Source organism: Schistocerca piceifrons, chromosome 1 (genome assembly GCF_021461385.2).
Source record: "Schistocerca piceifrons isolate TAMUIC-IGC-003096 chromosome 1, iqSchPice1.1, whole genome shotgun sequence".
Lineage (NCBI taxonomy): Eukaryota > Metazoa > Arthropoda > Insecta > Orthoptera > Acrididae > Schistocerca > Schistocerca piceifrons.
In genome coordinates, this window is record NC_060138.1 from 719,218,197 (window position 1) to 719,240,255 (window position 22,059).

Genomic DNA, 22,059 nt, shown 5'->3' on the forward strand with positions numbered 1-22,059 from the left:
GCTAAATAATGGTAGAATGTCTGTCCTGAGGCGGCACGTGAAAATACGACATACGCAAACTAAAGATAGATCATTAATGTCATCCCAAAATTAAAACTTCACTCGAAAACGATTTCATGGTTACGCGTATCCCGAGTAACTTATTACTGCATCCGAGGCTGTTTATATCAACGATACCCACGCGACGCGACTCCCGGCACAGGTGGTGCGCTAATCAGCATCTGAAGAGAACTGGGGCCTTCCTCTTTCTCACGCAGCGTTCTTACATATAAAGCCGCAGTGCGGACGGCTAAGGGAACGCTTGATCAAATCTGCTCTCCTGACTAGCCGCTGGGCTACTAATGCACCACTTTAAGTTATCGAATAAATCATTGCTTCGTTTGCTGATGGCCGATGAAGCTTTCAATTTAATTGTGCAATCAGCACACAAGTAAGTAATCATAATAAAAGTCTGACGTGGCTAAGTCAAATATTTTGGGCGAGAGAATTAATTTAATTACACTACACGCATTATAACTTGCACTTTGGAGATACGCTATAGCTATAGTTTTATAGTTATTCTGTTGAAACTTCTCACATTTTTATGATTATGGCGGATCTCCCTTCTACTTAAATTTAAACATCCTAGCTTTATTTATTCGCCTACTTAATCTATCTTGCGTCCTTAATTTCTAAGACAAAAACCAGAAAATCATGAATTTCAATTAAAATTTTAATTTGTGAGATCCAGAATACTGTTTCTACTAAATTATTTTGCAAAAGGAATCTAAATATAAATTTTTAAGTTTCTAGCTCTTTTCTGTTGCGCCAATGATTTTTACAGAAAAACATCCAAATTTCGAAAATGGTTAAAGTAATTGAACTGATATTCAACACATTGATTTAGAATTACTCCTGACATGCTAGAAACGTTTCAGGTTATTTACTTGATTTTTAAAGTATTGCGCAACATTTATGACGTCAGAGCTAGTTACAGCGGACTGGCTGGCACACAATGGAAAGACTGATGTGAATTTTATAAGGCGTGAGTAGGCTGTTTCCCTACAGGGTGTCTGAACACGATGTCTTTTTAAAATAATTTTCTGCTGACATCCTTTCCATCTTCTAAGGAACGCGAAGTGGCATTCAAAACGATGCTGTAAATTTTGACGGAAAAACAATATCTTTGAAATTGTAAATCGAAAGAGGAACGTATTTGAAATATGAAACGGATCTTTTTTAGAAAATAACAATTATCTATCGTCTTTTGGATAGGGCAGTTTTTTCACCAAGGGGCATTTAGAAACACTAATTCATCTTCAGGGCTTTGGTTGGCGATCGAATAATCTTCGTTGTGATATCAAAGCGATAGAAACGCATATATGTGAATTTAGTTGATTTTGTTGGATCTGACATCCCAATGAAATATATTCCATAAGTTTTTTTCTTTCGTATAGAAATAATGTTTAGTCCAGAAGCAAAATAAAAAAATGCTTAAAGCAAATCTTGTTTAGCTGCGAAGACGGCATCAACCAGCATGGCTCGTTGATGCCGTCGCTCGTTAGGAAGATTTGAATAACAGTACACCTTTTTTAAATAGCAATCTCTTCAAGACCTGTTTAAAAATATATTACAGTGTGCTATTCTCGTGAACATGACATCATTAAAAAACTAGAAGATAGTGCGGGTATTCGGCTTAACTCGTCCATTTGCTGGAGCTGACTGTGAACGAACGATAAGACAATGAGGAGAATGCACACCAGTCATTCAGACTACCTTCTTTTTTGTGTGATGTGAGTACACCAAAGAAGAGAAAGTACAAACGCTACACATAGTTTGAAAATATTATAGTACTGTAGTACCTATTCTGCAAATAAGAAAGGCTGCACTCACCGTTCTGATAACTTTTGTTCTCCACTTATAAGTATCATTTCTACCTTCTTTTCGTTAGTGTACATTGCACTCAATCAACCTTCAACGCGGTTGCGTGCGCTCAATGACTGTGCTCGACAAATGGTTGGTTGAACGGTTTGTTTGCAGGAAATATTTGGGACATTAGTAGTAACTACTTCCATTAGCGTAGACATTTTCGTAAGGAATTTGGAGATCTGGTAGGTTTTTGCGAGGACTTCTTTTAAATTACAGCATATTGTTTATCTGGATTACCCTAAACATGTCCTTACATCTACAAATTCAGCATCTTTTGAGTAGTTTTCTTTTTTTGGGAAGGGGTGGGGTGGGGGGTAATATGAGAAAGAAATTTCTGTGAATGAACGTCTGGAGCATAGTACTGTACGAAAGCGAATCATGGGATATGGGAAAACCAGAAAAGAGAATCAAAGCATTTGGGACGTTGTGTTACGCGACTGATACGGTCGCAGGTTCGAATCCTGCCTCGGGCATGGATGTGTGTGATGTCCTTAGGTTAGTTAGGTTTAAGTAGTTCTAAGTTCTAGGGGACTGATGACCTCAGAAGTTAAGTCCCATAGTGCTCAGAGCCATTTGAACCATTTTTTTGTGTGTGTTACGGAAGGATACTAAAAGTGAAGTGGACTCTTAAGATTAAAAAAAAAAAATAAAATAAACGCCGCAGAATCAAAGGCGAAGAATAAATGGAAAGCACTAACACAGGGGTCGTAAAACTTTCTTGCTCAAGAGCCAATACTGACATTGTGGGGCGGCACCTTGGGCCACACGTGTACCAATGCTATTATTAATCGGTACCTGCATAAATTAGTATATTATCAGCCCCTAATAGACTAGGTATAGCAGGGGCAGCCAATATTTCTGCCCCGCGAGCCATGATCGTGCCAGAGCTTTCAGCCTCACTTCATATCTCCCCCCCCCCCCCCCTCCCATCAGCCGTGTCAAGCTGTCTGAGCGCGAGGAGGCGGAAGAGTGGAAAACTGCCAACGCACCCCATTTTAAGTTGAAATTCAGTGACATTACGTACGATGTGATTTTATATTTGGCATTTCCCAACACCAGAGGTCACAAACAAAACGAATTTTCAGTATTATTATTTAATTATTTTTGGGACAGTGAAGACACAAGCTAATTTTTATTTAATTAAAACTGGCGGCATACGGACAGACGCAGACAATTTCACAGAGTTTCGCTCTCAGGTTGCCGCGTAACCGTGACGTATTTAGTTTCATAATCGGAAAAAGGCCTTTCAGATAAATATGTCGATCGAAATACCTTACCACTTTTGCAACGTCATTATAAAGACTTGGAAATTCTATCTGAGAAAGCAATGTAGTAGTACAGAACAGTTTTTTGTCATTAAAACCGGAATTACCTTCCAGGTCAATCAGTTACATCGGTAGATGCACAGGAGCGCTTTCAACTTAAATGGAAAGAGGTTTCATAAAAAGAGCGGAAACAAATGTAAGATTGATACTGTCTTCAAAATCTTTATAGTACTATCCTTTTAATTCTTTCAGGGCCACAACGAATTCTCCAAACCTCGCGTTTTCTTTGACGGCAGTGAGCCCAGGATGTGAACTTGCCCGCCGCTGTGGCCGAGCCTTCTAGGTGCTTCAGTCCGGAACCGCGCTGCTGCTACGGTCGCAGGTTCGAATCCTGCCTCGGACATGGATGTGTGTCACGTCCTTATGGTAGTTAGGTTTAAGTAGTTCTAAGTCTAAGGGACTGATGACGTCAGATGCTAAGTCCCATAGTGCTTCGAGCGATTTGAATTTGAAGTGAACTTTTTTCAGAATATGTCCGTTATACTACACGATTTTCTTTTTAAATGCATCCCTGTCAAATCAGAAAGAAGTTACCTTGTAACGTCTTACTATGGGCAGTGTACTGTCAAGTTCACTTGAAATGCGAAGTCTGCAATCCATTTCGGTTGATCCAATTTTTGTTTCTGCACCCCTTTTTCCTTCGTAAATTGAACAATAGCGAGTTTTAAATTGAAAAATAGTTCCAGGCATGCCCCTTGAGTTAACCAACATACTTTGCAGTACTCTGCCTCGTGATGACTGGGTGGTGTGTGATGTCCTTAGGTTAGTTAGGTTTAAGTAGTTCTAAGTTCTAGGGGACTGATGTTTTGCAGTAATATATGAAGTCTTCATAATCTTCGTTAACAGTCGCGACTGATGATGGAATAACGCGTGCCACCTCAGACATTTACTACTCGTCTGGCCAATTTCTTCACATGCTCCAGGCCTACAAATGCAGCACAAAGTGCTTTTTAAAAACAGAGCACTGAATCCCGTCTGTTGATAGTTGCAATTGTTTGCTCTTTCATTGTCAACTGAATCTTTAAACTCCCCCCTGGATAGTACTGTAATATCGTTTCATAGGAAAGGCGCAGTACCTGTTTCTATGCGAGCTGAGAAGCCTCACCCCTCTCGTCTGTCATCCCTAGTCATTTTAAAAAACTGCGACGATAGCGGGCTAGGCTGCCTCTTTTTGTGGGAACAGCCACCGGTCCTTGAACGTCCTTCACACCATGAACGAACAACGAAGGTTAAACAGCGCTTACACGACTACTCTCCCGCACTCAGAACTCCGTTGCGCCGACCGAAAAATGCCGCACTACAATACTTAATGAAATGTCGCGCTGTTCCGTGTACTTCCGGGTAGAACCGAGCAGAGCCGAGCGACAGGTCGGGCCTTGGTCCGCCCGCGGCCCGCACACGCCGCACGCGTGTGAAGTTTGGCACGCCGTGGTCGGCCTTGAGTTATAGTAAAGGCGTGATACGTTGGCCGACAGCCAAATGATCCATAATAGTAGGCACCACTAGGAACGTTTCGTGCCGACTGTTTTCTGTTCCAGATTGCTGGCATCCTCGTTGACCCCAAAGTTGCGACACCGTAACTGCCTGACGAGGCGTTGTGTAGTCTGTGTGAACAGGTGACTAATTGATTAATAACGATCGTTGTACTTATATTTAAATGCATTATGCAGTATGAGACACGGTATTACTCTTAATTTAATTTCGTGTTCCTCGCTACAGATATGAATCGCAGTTGAAGATGGCTGTCTGTAATGCGCATTCACGAATCCACGTTTTTTCCTTGTCAAGATTTTCACCACAGCAGCTCATCGGTACGAGTCACGCACGCTGAGGGCTGTCAGTACTGGCAGACAAACAATAAAACATCACATCATCTAACCCCGCAGCGACCGTGCTTACTACCCCTCTGCCCCTGAGGCGAGCAGCCAACTTTACTTAGATCACGACAGAATTCATCACCTTCAAATAAAATTACGCGTATCTTAACACATTACTCTCTCTTTATTTTTGATTGGTACTCAGCAGAAAAACGATACTCCTCAGAAGCTATTAACGTTAGTTGACGTTTTCGATTTCGGCTGTTAACTGCTAGATGCGTATTATCATAAAATACGGCTGAGAACCGCGGGCCTCACAAATACTTAATTGGACAACATGTGGCCCACGAGCCGCTGTTTGACGACCACTGCACTAACATAATGCAAAGGTTGACTTCCTTTATGCATAGTCATCAAGAGAGAACGTGCCCGGTACTAGGGGGAGTCTTATGGGACAGAAGTTACAGAGACTGGTATTGGAATATTTCCGACAAATAACTGCAGTTCGTTGAGTATTAACCTAGTTGAAGATGAAGTGATTGCCACAGAGAAGGGCCTGGTAGCGTAACGCATTAAAACTGAAGGCTGTTCTCTCCCCTTAAGGGGGAGCCAGAACGATCCATCTCCTCCATGTTAATTTTACCAAATAGAAGGAACATTTTTTCTAAAACCATTAAACATATTGCTCTTAAGTTTGGACGACATGTTGTGAATATTTCTCTACAAAGTTATACTGCCATGTTAAAAAATATTTATTGGTTTTTGTTTTACAATTTTTTTAAACAGATGCTTATTTTTTTCTCTAAAATTTTGCACTTTTTCTTCTATAACTCTTGAATTATACACTATTTTTTACGATTTGGAAAAGAAGTAAACAGTATTGTGCATAAATATCATTGATACACTTTTAGCAGTTTTTGAGAAAATGTTCCTCAAAGATGAAAATTTTAAAGTTACGGGAAATGGCTTCCAAAGTTTGTTAATACATTCCTGCCCCATATGGTGGATTATCAGCATCCTCTTCTTTTTCCAGTTTTAGTTTCCTTTTCACTGGTCTTTTCTTCCCTTTTGCTGCATATTGTAGGCTTTTCTCTCTTCTTCCCGCATCTGTTAGTCTTTCTTCATCAACTAGGCGCATTGTGGAAATGGTGTTGTGTCCTGGTTGGAAACCTAAACGTTTCAGCACATCACATTTGATAATGTTTCCTTCATTGTATGTTGCCACTGCATCATAAACTCGAAACTGCAATATTTTTATCTGTACAAACACTCTTTTGGGAATCCTAATCCAAATTAAATTATTTACACTTTCATTTGGATTTTGTGTTTTACCATGTAAACACTTTTCCATTAAACTTGGCTGTGATAAATCTATGAATATGGGCTTAATTACATCAATTACAGTATTTGGCAAACTGTTTGTATGGGAATATTCCTTTCCTGATTGCTACTTCCACCATGAGTCATCACCTGTGGGTCACAGTGCATGTTTTGGTGCTCATTTGTTGGTGGGATATGAAAAAATTATGCCCATACTGCTCTCCCCACATGCTCAATGCTTCTTCTATTTTGCGTAATTGCCCCCCCCCCCCAAATACCTCTGCAATCTATCAATTGCTTCATCTGTCAGTCTTCCTCTTCCTCCAAGGGTCTTACCATCACTAAGCTTCTGGGATCCTAATGTCTGCTTTAGTTTCGGCAAGCGAGCCCCCATGCGCTTCTGCACAAGCCCAATGCGCTCCTGTTTTTTAATGTGAATTTCATTGCCATAAGGTTTGAGTTCCTCTACAGCTTTATATCCCTGAGAATCACCATCTCCTAGATAGTGTATCGTACATTATACCTATCCTGTGATCTGGAAAAAATTGCTTTCACTCCCTCTACTTCCATTGCTCCACTAGTGCCGTGAAAATTTGCTTCACAACTTTCATTATGTTCGTCCTTGGTATTGCCCTTACATCTACAATATTTTGAGAGAATAGCAACATGAATTAGTTTACAACTGTCTCCACTGGTAGTTGTCACAACTCCATTTAGAGATTTATGACCTGTACGTTGCCATGATCCATCTAAAGCAACAGTTAAATCTCTACAACTTGTAACGCCGGAAATGCATATCCTCCTATTTCCATCTATTGTACTATAACTTTTTTCCTTATTTTGTCACCTGAAGCTATGACATTTCTGTCTCTTTATATATTGTAATTGTTTTACTATATATATATATACACACATATATATATATATATATATATATATATATATATATATATATATATATATGCATTTATGTCGATGTATAATTGTTTTGTTTTGTGAATACTATTTATATTTTTATGCTGGGTCTTGCCTAGGAAAAACTATGCTATCGAACGAATACATCGATAGGTCGTGTGGAGAACCAAAGTGTTTAGGATCTTTGGTAGTTCAAAAATGGTTCAAATGGCTCTGAGCGCTATGAGACTCAACATCTTAGGTCATAAGTCCCCTAGAACCTAGAACTACTTAAACCTAACTAACCTAAGGACATCACACACACCCATGCCCGAGGCAGGATTCGAACCTGCGACCGTAGCAGTCCCGCGGTTCCGGACTGCAGCGCCAGAACCGCACGGCCACCACAGCCGGCGATCTTTGGTAGTGTTAACTTTGCCGCGTGGAGCGCGGGCAGAGCAGAGAGAGTGGCTGGGGTAGGACGGTGGAGCAGGTGTGTTTTGTTACGCTCCCGCAAGTTGCCGCGCTTTCAGGGTTTGCAGCATGTAATTGCGCTCGACTTGCTATGATAGTTTCTGACACGATGTCGCGGACGGGAAGCATTAGCTGGCGCATATCAAGAGCCCGTTTCACCTGGTGACCGTGTCGAGAAGAAGGCGCGCCAACATCCAGCTTCAGCGACGGCCGACAATGAGTGACTGTCGCCACCTCCTCGATCGACGGCTTCAAACCTTCAATCAACCAACAAGAAGACTGGAAGCACATTAAGTTTTAGAACTGTATGGCAGACCTCAGCTTTTAAAATTGTTGCATCACAAAATTACAGCAACTTAGCATGAACCTTTGTTGCTCATTGTCCCAATTGCATTACTAAGCAGGGTCCCTTCCTTTTCCGAAATGAACCCGAATGTCGTTGAAATTCAGACGCCAGCATTAAAGTAATATCATTCCATTTCACTTCTTTAATTTCAAAGTTCAGTTAAAGTATCCATAGCTGGCTACAATATTTAGATTACACAAGCACAAATTAAGAGTGCGAGTTTTGTTACCATATTTTAGCTTGGTACGTACTAAATTTTACTATTGTTAATTGTTCAGAATCATTTAATTCAAGTTCAAAGTTAAATCTCTTATTTCTAAATTGCGTAGATACAAGTAGCCTTTGAAATGATTGTTGAGGTAGCCCAAGACTAACCTTATTATTGAATTTCGTAGTGCTTCAGAAACAAAATTCACTATTAATTTCAGTCACTAAATTAACTTTCAATTTTCCGGTTTTATTAATTCTTTTGCTAAATTAAGTCAGAGTGTAGCGAAATTTATTACTTCTGACAAACTTTCAGTTTTCACACAACATGTGTCAACCTTCAGTTGCCACTCTTTCAGTGCTAATTATATGTGCAATAACCTTTCTTTTTCAGTTATTATAGTAGTTGTCCATAGGACTGGCGACCGTAATTTTCCTCAAATCTCAAATATCTAATTAACGCCTTGAAAGTCTTTTCGGGTTTGCTGCCGGATCCTAAAATCAACTTGACTCGATATTTCGGCGATCCAACTGTTCGCCATCTTCAGGGAATGCTGCTTCTGCTGATGAGTCCCGCTGAGAACTGACCCATAGTCGCCAATTTATTTATGGAGGACTTCGAGGCTATGGCACTGAGGACTTCAGCTTTGCAACCAACGTGCTTCTGGAGATACGTGGACGATACCTTCTTCGTATGGCCGCATGGACGTGATGCTCTTAACAGGTTTTTGGACCACTTCAACTGTCTTCATCCCCGTATCAAATTTACTATGGAGGTTGAAAATGATGGGATGCTTCCATTTTTAGACGTAATGGTTTATAAAAAACCAGATGGAACTTTGGGACATAGCGTTCACCGAAAGCCGACACACACAGATTTGTATCTGCACCCTAAGAGTTGTCATCCACCACACCAACGTAGTGGCGTCCTGAGGACTTTGGTACGGAGAGCATATGCCATTTCCGACGCAGACAGCTTAACCCAAGAACTTGAACATTTGACGACTGTTTTTAAGGAAAATGGATACACCGAGAGTCAGATTCGTCGGGCTATGGAATTTGGACCGTCTCCGGAGGTGTCCGAAGAGGAACATAGATCTGTGGCCTTTCTTCCTTATGCTGGAGGCTTATCGTTTAAGATTGGACGAATTTTAAGGAGTTTTAACATTAAGAGTGTGTTCCGTCCACCCTCTAAGATTAGGGCTCTGCTCGGCTCTGTGAAGGATGATTTGGGACTTAGAAAACCCGGGGTGTACAAAATCCCGTGTCAATGTGGGAAAGCTTACGTTGGTCGTTCTATTCGCACAGTGAATGATAGGTGTGTGGAACATCGCCGTCACACGAGGCTACAACAGCCGGAAAAATCGGCCGTAGCAGAACACTGTCTGAATGAGAGACACAAAATGAAATTTGAGGAAACTGTTGTAATTGCCAACATTTCCGGTTTTTGGAATAGCGTGTATAAAGAGGCGATCGAAATTAGGTTGGCTGATAATTTAATCAACAGGGACAATGGGTTTCCTCTTAGTAAAACGTGGAATCCTGTATTATCTCGCATTAAAACAGAACGTTCTTCGGTGCGGCCTTGATTGCGATATATCGTTGCCAGCAGTGTTTCACTAAGGGCGGCGCCACCTCCCTGTTTTGGAAGTCAGAAACCGTGATGGGCGGCGCATGCGCCGTGTACTGAACGGTGGCCTATATAGGACGTCGAATTGCAATCTTGCGTCAGTTCTCAGCGGGACTCATCAGCAGAAGCAGCATTCCCTGAAGATGGCGAACAGTTGGATCGCCGAAATATCGAGTCAAGTTGATTTTAGGATCCGGCAGCAAACCCGAAAAGACTTTCAAGACTTATTACGCCGGGAAAGCCTACGTAGTTACATCTAATTAACGCCAATTAGTTGTTATGTTACGACCGCACATTTACTTTCTTTATTAATTTTACCCTTTTCTCAAACTTAATTACCACCAATTTCATTTGCATTTTTCCTTTTATTTAGATGTAACCCTCTTTACCGACAGATTAACTTCGGTGACGATTGCTTTTCCCAAATTTCCATTAGGTACACGTGGTTTAATTTTTCACTGTCATTAAGGTCGATAATTGAGGGGCAGGTTACAAACTCCCATTATCTGTCACAGCTTCTTCAACTGCTTTCTTCATTGTTGCTTGAGCAATATCTTCAGCAGAAGATCCCACCAATTCATTATAAAATCCAGACTTGGTTGGTGTTTTTGTCAAGTTCATAATTCCACATAACATTGACCCTGCAGCACTGCCCTTGCCAGTGCAACGCAAGCCATACACTAGCGTAACATTTATACCATACACCCTCTTTCCACTATTACCACTACGAAGAATACTATTAGAATTAGAAAACGAAACTTCTGCAGCACATTTATTACACTTCAATAACATTTTACGTGCCAAACCAATGTGTGAAGTTATTTTCAATTCCAGTCCTCTTTCTCTGCAAACGTGTCATAATACGTTATGTTTCAAAATATTAGAGCGCAAGGAAATGTTAATTATTTCACTCACATCACTAGTGTCACTTTCATAGTTTTCAAATTTTTCTTTGCTGTCGCAAAGTTTCTTGCTGGAAGAAGTTCTATCACATTCATTTGGAGTAGTCGGTGAAGCAGTCTACGCAGCATCTCCCTTCGAAACAACAAAAGATTTCTTCTTCCACTCACTGTGCCTTTTCTTAAACACTCGATTGCTGAAACGGGGCATATTGATATCCACAAACCAAATACGTAAAACAGGTACGAGCAAAATTCGTAAAATACGCAAAATTGAACAGCTAAACAACACAAAGCAAACTCCACAAGTCAACACATACGGTATAGCGTTTATGTTTACCGATATGAACAGTCACTTGTCACAGAGGTAAAGCCATACAGCGTTGGAAAACAAAACACTGTCTAATTCCGCAAAGATACGGTGCCATGCTTGCAGCCAGCGAGCGGCGCCGTCAGAGGTGACATACCAAGTCGCTACAACCGTTTACGCGGTGCGTCAATTTTGCAGCGATAAAAAACGCACTTAGAATTCACCTCGAAGGGTGAAACTTGATATGTTTTATTCAGAAAACTCCAAATAATTTTATAATGAAAAAAAACAAAAAACATAAATTTTGTCATTTTCATCGTTCCGGCTCATCTTAAAAAATGTGATATGTATGGCAGGAATACAGTATTAAAATGTTAGTTAAAGCGTATCTGTAGTTTAAATACACACAAACACACACACACACATTCACACACACACACACACACACACACACACACACACACACAAGTCGATGTGTTGATAGACATACACACACACACAGAGAGAGAGAGAGAGAGAGAGAGAGAGAGAGATTTATACACACAAATAAAAAATGTGTAGGGAAATCTCAGACACGCTGCTAGATTCACGATACAGAGCAGGCCGAAACAATTGTATCTCGCAAATTCATAACTTACACACATTCTTCGCATTGCAATTAGTAATTTCCAACTTTATACAACTATGCATGCTTACTGTTGTATGGTGCAGTGTTGTGTTTAATGAGAAACTGAAACTAGTTTATGTGAGAACAAACGGAAGCGTTGTATGAGACGTCAAATGTGAGTAAACCTGTTACTAAGTACGAAAAGAAACATTAGAACAGTTTTAGTTTCCATTTAAACAATGCTGTAAACGAAATTTTAAACGCTACGTACAATTTTGTCAGTCCTTCAATCTCCGGGGTTTGGTTTTAGCGTAAAAAGTGGATCTCTTTTTAATTGGTTGCATACGTTCGTGACAGCAGAGTAAAAGCGGGTAATTTCCTTGCTACAGAAATGTTGCCACGTCAGCACTGCAAATGAGGGAGGCCTTCGCATATTACCAGCCCCTACTTCTCCATTTGGGAACGACCTTTTGTGTCTTAGGCAGCACGTAACAACTGGAGATAGTCATTTGCCTCACAAACCAAAGAGCAATTGTAAGCGTTCTGCGCAGTCATCCTTTCTGGAGTACAAATTGTCTTTATTTTGCTCCCAAGTGGGCAGATTAAGTGCTTTGGAAAGAACTACATGGGCTGCAGTCTGTAACTTGCTTCTACTATCTGTTGATACTTCCCTGCGGTCCATCAGTAGCTGATGGGCGTTGCGAGTACTCTTTTCTCAGTGTTTGGGCCAGGTCTCTGATGTATCACGGTGTGATCCCAATGTCCTTTGGCACCCTGGAGGTCGGAAACCACTGGGATGACGCCTATTACACGATGCTTCTGGCTGATAAATAGATGTTTCAACCTTCAACAGCCATCAGCAACCACGTGAACTAGTTGCAGCAATGGCAAGTCGCTCATCTCGACTGTTTAAAAACAGTGCCAGCGCAAATGGGTAATTAACACCATCCGCTTTCTGTTACGTCTGCATATGCAACAATGCACTCCCTATGACGGCGATGATTTTTCATAGACAGTAGGCGGACAAAAGCTGATGGCTAGCTGTAATCCTACAGAGGCCATCACTCAAGTCATCCGTTAGTTTCTAGATCCACGTAGCATGTGTGAAGCATCATGACGCTATGGTCAGCTATTTCAACGTTGGCCTCTCTCAGTGTGATCCTGCTTTGTAGAATGAGCCACGATATGTGAGAGGCCTCAGAAACTGAACACTGATAATTGTCAAGACAAAGCAACTAGTGTTGTCGATGCGTACGTTCTTGGTGACCGCATGGATCCGTAGTTGAGGCGGTGCACTAATGTTACTGTGACTGAGCTTTCATACAGAAATCAATTAGAAACCTGTATGACGGCATAGAAGCCTGGGCGACCTATGTGACAGTTAGCTGGAGGTGGATGTTGTCGTCGCCTCCATCCGAGTTTGTGGGTGTCGGCAGTGACAACATACACCTTAAATTCTATATCTGTTGAACCGATCTTCCATTGTATGGCGTTGATCTCACGACCAGAGATGAAAGTTGTTGCTGTTGCGTGTTGCCATCAAGTCTAATTTATTCGTTCTATAGCCTGGGAAGTGCCACTGTTTCTCGGGCATCTTTCCTTATTACATTGTATTTGCTTAAACGAGTGCTATTGTGTTTCGTCAATTTTCATTATATTTGCTCTTTTCTATTCATCATAAATTAGAGAATATACAGAAAATAATGATGCCGTTTTAATTTTCTTAACGAGATACAGCTAGTTTTATAAACTGGTTTACTGTCTGACGTGATTGTGTTAATTTGTCCGAACATCGACGTTGCTGAAGTAAATACTGTAACAATTTTATTTGAAAACTGACACGGTTGTGGATAATTACCCCTACAGGTTAACTCGAGGAGTCAAGCTGTTTTTCCAAAACTAGATCTCATGCTATCACTCCATTTGTCCATTTCCGACTATTTGTTTCGCAAATGAAATTCGGACAAAATCCATTGAGTACTTTTGCCTCTAATCCCCCACCCCCCCTCCCCCGTGAAGAGAACCACTGCAAAAGCAGCCGAAACGTCAGGAATTTAGATGCTTTAGTTTGATAATGACAGACGTAATACCCAAAATTATTTTATTCAACATTAAATCTTTCTGTACAGAATTAGACCTCACGGTGGTCAATTTGATACATCTGTCAATTTTTCACTCTTCGTATGGCTTTGAAAATTCGGACAAAAATCGATTGTGTAATTTTTAGGGAGTCTTGTTTCTGCTACAATGGAACATTTGAGCCGGCAGCTATGACCGAGTGGTACTAGGCGCTTCAGTCCGGAACCGCGCTGCTGCTACGGTCGTAGGTTCGAGTCCTGCCTCGAAAATAGATGTGTGTGATGTCCTTAGGTTAGTTAGGTTTAAGTACTTCTAAGTCTAGGCGATTGATGACCTCAGATGTTAAGTCCCATAGTGCTTAGAGCCATATTTTTTTTTTGAACATTTGATCAATAACATGATAAGAATAAAGTATGGACGCATGCGAAATTTCAGGCCAAGAACTTTTTTTAAATAGTTTTAAAAAGATTTGTTTCCCTGAAATTTTGCCTGCGTCCATACCTTATACCCTTTTCTTAAAAAAAAAAAAAAAAAAAAAAAACTAAAACAAATGGAAGCAATGTGTTCAGTATCATAAACAAGGGATGATCACTACTCAGATGAAATCATATGGTTTCCAGAGGCCTTTTCAATTCTCAAATATTTGTGATGTATATATGCAGACTGAAGCGACAAATGAAAATGCAATGCTGTTCGAGTTTAAGGGGAATTCCAGGTGGGCTGCCACGCGGGATTAGCCGAGCGGTCTAAGGCGCTGCAGTCATGGACTGTGCGGCTGGTCTCGGCGGAGGTTCGAGTCCTCCCTCGGGCATGGGTGTGTGTGTTTGTCCTTGGGATAATTTAGGCTAAGTAGTTTGTAAGTTTAGGGACTGATGACCTTAGTAGTTAAGTCCCATAAGATTTCACACACATTTTAACATTTGAACCAGGTGGGCTGAGCCGTGAATGGGAAATTGGACTGAAGAGGGGCGCGTGTTGTGGTAGTATGTTGTACAAAGCGATTTTGCCTGAGCAGCATCTGTCTAGTGAGCAGGAGACCCACGTTCGAATCCCGGCCTTCACATATTCATTCCTTGCTTCGGTCTGGGTACGTAAATCAGCGCTATGCTACAAATACACCGCAGTAAAAAAATTAACTTACGTAACGCACCACATGCACTACCAGAAGGCACATTCAGCCAAATGAATGATGTTTCAGTCGGGGACTCACGTACAGGGCACGAAGTACCAGGCACAGTCACTGATGGCGCACTCCAACAACAAGAGCTTGGAGACGCCGGGTACCGAACTGAGGACACGCTTCCCACCTGCACTGCCCTGTACAGTCGCCGGCGCCCCTCTTCTCGCTCCTCCTCCCGCTAAGCCGCCAGCTTTTTCCTCTGACCGACGTGACCCTCTCGTTCTGCTGCTTCCAGTGAGACCCACGTGGTCGCGCCGGTGGCCACCTCCTGGAGACTGGTGGCCCTAGCCTCGGCGTCCTTCATATGATAACCTCAGCGAGAAAACTACAACCGTTTTCGCGCCACCTGCTGAGCAGGATGGGTCCTCAGCGGTCCCACAATAATCACAGTGCAACTATTGACGAAACACAAAGCACACACCATGTGCTGCAGTTATGCTAGGCATGGCCGCGCTTCTTCAAGTATATTTTGTGAAAAACTGTGTATAATCTTATGTGTATTTGTCAGCTACTCGTGTTTTATTATATAACGTCGATTATAAATTGTTTTATTATATTTGTGGGCCGTTGTCACACTCCACAAAAAATCTCTTGGGCCCGAATAGTTAGTTAAAAAACCGTTGCCAATAACCATCCAGCCCACTTCTTCGTAGCGATCAGTGTGGCGTCAATGGTGAGTGGTCAATGAACCGACGCCCACGCACTGCCTCCTCACATCGTATGAAGATTTGAGATGAGTGCAGCTGAGAAATTTGCGAAATATTGTAATGACACAGTAAAGTCAAGGCATTAACGTACGTTCAAGATACACTTTAAGAAGAAAGACACAACATAATTGTCATTCAATTGTTTGTCAATTTCATTTAATACTGCGTTTCGATGTTATTTTGATGTACGCGCCAGTGTTCTATAAATGTGACATAAGGAGCTGTGTGTTTAAACATTTTCATTTCCATTCTGACCAGTGTTGTAACTGCAAAAAATGGTTCAAATGGCTCTAAGCACTATCGGACTTAAAATCTGAGGTCATCAGTGCCATAGACTTAAAACTACTTAAACCTGTCTAACCTAAGGACATTACACACATCCATGCCCTAGACAGAATTCGAACCCGCGACTGTAGCAGCAGCGCGGTTCTGGACTGAAGTGCCCAGAACCGCTCGGCCACATTAGCTGGCAGTTGTAACTGCAAATGCTAATATTTTTTGTGACACATTCTCCCAGAAGTTCAAATAACACATATACAGTAGAAGATATAGTCAGAAAAACGAAAGTGTATGTAAACATTTTTCATTACTGTGCTGATGTAAGCTGTCGCCAGCACACCGGTCGGCAAAGAGGTTGCGAGAAGTACGATAGTAGGCGCTGGAGCAAGTGCTTCTATCAGGAGAGCTGCCAAAGACAGAATCGCAAGTACCGCCCCGACAACGCCCTCTCGACCCTTAGTATTTTGATTTCCGCCGCGGACCGGAGGGCCAATCAGTCATTCAGTCAGCAGAGTCAGTCGCAGTGAGCTCAGTAACTAGCTCACTTACTAGTTGACGTCTGTCAGTTCACGTCACCGGCTACGAGAGCATAGCGTTTAAGCAGCAGGACTTTTATTTCTCCAGCAGTGAGGCTAAAGTGGACTATTACGGAAGAGCTTGAACCACAACAACTTGCCTAAAGATATGTAGCTTTCTGTTGTGTGAATAAAGAGCCCTATTAATACATGTGTGCAGTTCTGTTGTGAAAAGATACCTGCCACCAAATAACATCCTCTCCCTTGTTTCCCCTGGTACAAGACTCTACAGTGTCGACGACGACACAAAAATTACCTCTGTAAGAGAATTGCATTGATCAGGGAAAGACTTCATTTCTCGTAACAGTATCGAGTAATAATAGTCAGTGGCTGGTGGGCAGTGTGGCTTGGCGGTGTGTGTGCTTGAAATGCGATGGCACGAAACGTTGTATTTGGAAGTACAGCGAGGTTTGTTGTAACTGTGGAGGCGATGTGTTAAGGAGGGAAGAATAAAAGTATTTTCCTTGCCGACGAGATGTAAATTGGCCACAGAAATGCCTGAAAATACGCGACGTCCACGTCTACAATGCAACAATGCAGATAAGTTTTCAAACTTGTATTAGTGCAGTTTCTCAGTGACTCATTCCTTACGTCTTTCGCCACAAATTCATTGAAAGATAGAGTAATGAAACTGCTTTCTTCTATTCCACAACCTATCGTGATAAAGCACTATTATACAATATGTCATCATCAGGTAGTAGTGAGTGAGTTGGGCACTTAAAGTCGTATGAAATCGTGTAAGGTCGCTTCATGAAAATCTCTTAGCCGCTGCAGTAAAAATTATAGATTTCGTTGTATTAGTATCAACGTTGCTTAGAGCGTGATTACTGCTGCAGTTTGTATGAATGAATGATTGAGTACATGGTTTGTTTGTTTTGTTTTAGGCGCAAAAACAACTGCGGTCATACGCACCCACGTCAAAACTACAGAACACGAAAAAACGTCAAACCCAATTCACATACGAGGAGACAGCTAAAAAGAGGGACGTGGAGAAAGGCACCATACAGAAACAGTGATCCAGAACTAAAAATTAAATGGCCTTCGCCATATTGCTTTCACGGATAAAAAGTAAAACGCGGTCGACAGCCCGTGCGTCATTTGCCAAAACGGTCGATAACTCAGACGGCAAACCCAAGCGGGAACGTAAACGGTTAAAAGATGGAAATTCCATCAGAAAGTGGCGGACAGTTAAAACTACGGAGCAATGTTTACAAAATGGTGGGGTAGCGCCACTTATCAAATGACGATGGCTAAAAAGGCAGTGCCTAATACGCAACCTAGTTACAATGACCTCCTCCCGGCGGGAGGTCGTCCAAGCCTCTGGGAGAGGCTTAATAATCCCGAGCTTATTCCCATGAAGGGAGAACCAATGGCGATGCCAAACGGACACCACCTCCTGACAGACGGCAACACAGAGACCATTGGTAGGAATATAGAAACTAGTGGGCTGAGATAAGAGGACTGCAGCCTTGGCAGCAGCGTCAGCAGCCTCGTTTCCTGGCAGAGCGACATGACCAGGAACCCACATAAACATGACACTGGCTCCACCAAGAGTGAGCAAGTGATTGGCTTCCTAGACCCGCTGCACTAAGGGATGGGCGTTGTACAGCGCACACATACGTTGAAGGGCACTGAGAGAGTCTGAGCAGAGGACATACTCCGTGGCCCGATACAGGGCGAAGTGCTCTGCTGTAAATACTGAGCAGTGTGCCGGAAGCCGATATCTAAAGACGTTGGCACCAATGACGAAGGCACACCCGACCCCACCGTCAGTCGGAGAGCCATCAGTGTACACAAAGAAATTCCATGCGAAGGTATTGAAACTGAAGGCGATAGAGCGAGTTTGGAGTAGTGTCCTTAGGAAGCGAATGAAGGCCAAGGTTAACGCGGGCCACTTCACGAAGCCAACGTGGGGAAGGGTTCACACCCACCAGCAAAGTTGCAGGTAGTGTGAAGTTAAGCTGCCGAAGCAAACGTCGAAAGCGGCCTTCAGGAGCTAACAGAGAAGAGGGACGCGCCCCATAGAGGCGATCAAAGGAATCATAAAAGAAGGAGGTATAGGATGGGCGGCCACGCATGGCAGAGAAACAGCATGCATACCTGCTGAGGAGAAAGTCGCAGCGGTGGGACAGTGGTAGTTCAGCAGCTTCAGAATAGAGGCTCTCAACTGGGCTAGTATAAAAGGCGCTTGTGGCCAAAGGAATGCCACTTTGATGGATAGTGTTGAGATGGCGTAATTGGGATTGACGCGCAGACGCAAAAACAAAGCCCCCATAGTCGAGTTTCGAACGGACAAGGGACCGGTACAAACGGAGGAGGGTGATTCTATCGGCAGGCCAGAAAGTACCATTGAGGACACGTAGGACATTGAGAGACTGCATACAGCGGGCTGCCAGGTGACACATGGGCGGACCAAGAGAGTTTCCTATCGAGCATGAGCGCCAGGAATTCCGTAGTTTCAATGAACGGAAGGGAAACAGGCCCAAGATGTAAAGATGGTGGGAGAAACCATTTGCGCCGCCTGAATTTCATACAGACGGTTTTGTTAGTGGAAAAACGAAAGCCATTGTCGATGCTCCAGCAGTGAAGACGATCAAGACATCGCTGAAGACGGCGCTCAGTGAGACAGGTCCGTGGAGAACTGCAATAGATGGCAAAATCGTCAACAAAAGGGAGCTGAAGATGCTCGGATGGAGACAGTCCATTACAGGGTTAATGGCTATAGCAAAGATGACGACGCTCAGTATGGAAACCTGAGGCACACCGTTTTCCTGGGTAAAGGTGTCCGACAAGGCAGAACCCACATGCACCTTGAAAACACTGGGCGATTTCACAACCTCAGAGCTCCTTTTAAAAATTCAGAAGGAAGCAGGGCAGGTGGCCACGGAAGGCCCATGTATAAAGAGTGCGGAGGATACCATTTTTCCAGCAGGTGTCGTAGGCCTTCTCCAAGTCGAAAAACACGGCCACAGTTTGGGATTTCCGCAGAAACCCATTCATGACATGGGTGGACAAAGTAACTAGATGGTCAACTGCACAACAGTGCGCTCGAAATCCACACTGGGCAGTCGATAGTAAATTGCAAGACTCGAGCCACCACACCAGACAGGCATGAATTATTTGTTCTATCACCTTGCAAACGGAGCTGGTGAGAGAGATGGGGCAATAGCTCGAAGGAAGGTTTTTGTCCTCACTGGGATTAGGTATGGGTATTACGGTGGCTTCACGCCAATGTCTTGGAAATGTGCCCTCTACCCAGATGCGATTGTACGTATGTGTTAAGCAGAAAGTGCTTGCCTGCAAGAGAAAAGTGCTGCGATATCTGGAGTTGGACAGCGTCTGGCCCTGGGGTAGAGAATCCCTCATAGTAAAGGTTGTAGCACTCACGACTCTGAGAAGAGAAGGGTGTCGCCCGAGCCTCCTCCGCTCGTTTCCGATGGAGGATGGCAGGGTGATAGTGGGAAGAGCTTGAAATTTCCGCAAAATGGCGGCCCAAGATGTTGGAGATAGCAGTAGTGTCCACCATAACATCGTCTGCTACTGTCAGGCCAGAAACTGGCGAATGGATCTTGGTCCCAGAGAGCCATTGGAAGTTGGCCCACACGACAGAGGAAAGAGTGTAACTGTTAAAAGAACTAGAAATTAAATCAAACTAGTCTTTTTGCTATCCTGGAGAACACGACGACACTTTGCACGCATCTGTTTATAATGAATGCAGTTTGCCATCGTAGGGTGAAGGTTAAAAACGCGGAGAGCATGTCTCTGTGAGGGAATTGTCTCAGTCCACCAAGGGACTGGGACCTGGCGTGGTAAAGAGGAAGTGCGAGGAATGGAACGTTCTGCAGCAGTAGGGATAAAGTTTGTGAGATATTTCATCTGGTCATCACAACTGGGGAAGACCTGTTCTTCAAAGGTCGCCAGGGAGGAGTAAAGCCGCCAGTCAGGCATAGTAAGCTCCCACTTGGGCGTGCACACAGATGGGGTAGGAGTCAGCAAACGGGTAGCAAATGGGAAATGGTCGCTCGGCTAGGTGTCAGAAAGAACGAACCACTGAAGACGCTGGACAAGCTGACAAGCTAGGCAGTACAGAAGGATAGGTCCAAATGGGAATAGGTGTACGAGGAGTCAGAAAGGAATGTGGGTGCTCCAGTGTTAAGGCAGAAGAGGTTGGGTTGCTTAAGAAGATCAGCCATGGGGGCATCTCTCTGACAGGTTCTGAGAGAACTCCAAAGGGGATGATGCACATTAAAGTCACCGAGTAGCAGAAATGGAGACGGTAGCTGCCCAAAAAGCTGAAGGAGGTCTGCCCTGGTGACATCGAATGACGGAGGTACATAAATGGTATAGAGGGAAAAAGTCAAGTGGGGAAGGAAAAGGCGAACTGCAACATCTTGAAGATGGGTAGTCAGGGAGATGGGTTGACTATGAACGTCATCCCATATGAGCAGCATGATGCCCCCATGAGGTGGAATGCCGACCACAAGGGAAGATCATAACGAACTGAGAAGAAATATGAAAGCTCAAAGCAGTCATGGGAATGCAATTTCGTTTCCTAAGGGCAGAGTACAAGGGGACACTGTGATGCTAAAAGTACCGTAAATCCTCTTTGTGGGACCAAAGCCTGCGAATGTTCCATTGGAGGAGAGTCATGATGAGGAAGTGATAATAGGGTGTCACCTCGTTAGATGCCGTGTGACAGCCTGCGAAGAGTCACAGCTACAGGGCACAGAAGCAGAAGTATCGTGCTCCATGGGGTGCACAGAAGCATCGACTTGCTTGTGCTGTAGGTCTGTGGAGTCCAACGCAGAAAAACGGTTGATGGTGCGCACCAGCGACACTGAGGCTGGCCGGGCTAAGGTATCACGTGGCAAAACCGTCGAAGAGGATCTTCGAGTCGGTGAAGGAGAAGACCGTTTGCCTTTGGTGGACTTCTTCGAGCCTTTCCGGTTATCAGAGGAAGACTCGGGTGTAGTTTGGCTGGAAGGACAGCGGAAGTCCTCACAGGAATACTCCTTATGTCCTTTCCGGCCTACCATTTGTGTAGCGGTGGCTTCACCCCTTGAGGCGAGAGTTTGATGGTTTGTTACACAGCTGGGCGGGCGGATGGCGTTGCCACCTTGACACTGGACGATTTCACAACCTCAAAGCTAAATTTGAGGTCGAATATATGCGTGGCCAGCCCTTCATGGAGCGAGGCGTAACAAGAACAGAACTATAGGTGTCAGACGGGAGAACGCAGGGTTTTTCGATTACCCGGATCTCTTGGACAGCCCACTCATCAAGATACACGGGACAATCCCGAGAGGAGGCGGCATGGCCGCCATTGCAGTTGATACAGCGTGGAGAAGGAGGTGGACAATCGCCCTCGCGCGCATCCCTGCCACAGGTTACACATTTGGCTGGGTGTCGACAAGGCGTTCTAGAGTGGCTGAAACGATGACACTGGTAGCAGCGCATTGGGTTCAGACTGTATGGTTGTACTGTAATAATTTCATAGCCTGC